This window comes from Rhinopithecus bieti, unplaced genomic scaffold (genome assembly GCF_001698545.2).
Source record: "Rhinopithecus bieti isolate Rb0 unplaced genomic scaffold, ASM169854v2 scaffold_1853, whole genome shotgun sequence".
Lineage (NCBI taxonomy): Eukaryota > Metazoa > Chordata > Mammalia > Primates > Cercopithecidae > Rhinopithecus > Rhinopithecus bieti.
In genome coordinates, this window is record NW_016804151.1 from 2,130,413 (window position 1) to 2,131,947 (window position 1,535).

Here is a 1,535-nt window from a genome sequence, read left to right on the forward strand (position 1 = left end):
AAAAAAAAAAAAAAAAAAAAAAAGAGACTCAGTGTAACTCTATAGGACACACATATGTTAAAAGTGACAAAATGGAAAAATATATTCTAAGCAAATAGTAAGAAGAACAAAGGTGGTTATACTAACGTTAGACAAAACAGACTTTAAGCTAAAAACCGTTCAATAAGAAGAACATTATATACTGATAGGAGGGTTAATTTACTAAACATATATAACAATTACAAATAAATATGCATCATACATCAGAGCTCCTAAATATATAAGGCAAACTGACAGAATTGTAGGGAGAAATACATAGCTGAACAATAATAGCAGAAACTTCAATATCTCATTTTTAATCATTGATAGAATAACTGGATAGAAGATTAATAAGAAAATAGAGGATTTGAACAACACTATACACTGATTAAACCTAACAGACACATACAAAGCATTCTACCCAAAAATAGCAGAATATACATTTTTCTCAAGTGCACATGGAACATTATCCAGGATAGGTCAAATGTTAGGCCACAAAACAAGACTTAATAAATTTTAAAAGTTTGGAAAGCTGAAAGATTGACAAATATGTGGAAATTACACAACACACTCTAAAACAATCAATGGATCAAATAAAAAATCAAAAGGGAAATAGCCAAAACAATGTTGAGATAAAGAATGAATCTGAAAGCATTACACTAGTTAATTTCAAATTATATTGCAAAGCTATAGTAATAAAAATGTATGATACTTGCATAAAAACAGGTGTATAAGCCAATGGAAAAGAATAGAGAAATCAATTGATCAATAAATAGGAATTCACACATTTACAGTCAATTTATCTTTAACAAAGGCCATGTTGTGGGGAAAGGATAGTCATTCCAATAATGATATTGGAAAAACAACATATTCACATGTAGAAGGATGAAACCACACTTATCTCACACCATATTAAAAAGCTAAAAGTGAATTAAAGATGTAAACATGAGACCTAAAACTGTAAAACTAGTAAAATAAAATGTAAAACTTAGTGGAACAATATGGCTGGCTAGAGGCAGCCAGGAGGAACATCTCCCACTGAGGCACTGGGATGTCAAGAAGACTAGCACACCCTGAGCAGATCTTTGGAGGGGAGGCATTGATAGTGAGTACAGGAAGAATAAAGACACTGGACTGAAAGAGGAGAAAGCTGAGAACCCCACACGGGTTGCCAAGCATAGGGACTCTTCCTGGTCCCCAGCAACTCCTGGGAAGGGGTGAGTTGAACACACAAGGAGTGGCCCACTCTTGCCAAAGATTTCTGGAATCCTATCAGAAGGAGACACCATGATTCCCATGGACATGAGCTCGCAAAGATACCTGCTTAAAAAAGTGGCAGGGACTGCTGATGGCATGAATGCACCCCACCCTCCCATGCTTGCTTCGCCATCATTGTCCTTGGAGCATTGGCGGGTATGGATCCTGCCAGCCCTGAACCCTAACCAGTGCCCCAGTGCTACACCAACATTGCCACTAAAGTGAAACTAGGCACATTAAACAGCAAACCTGCCCCCCAC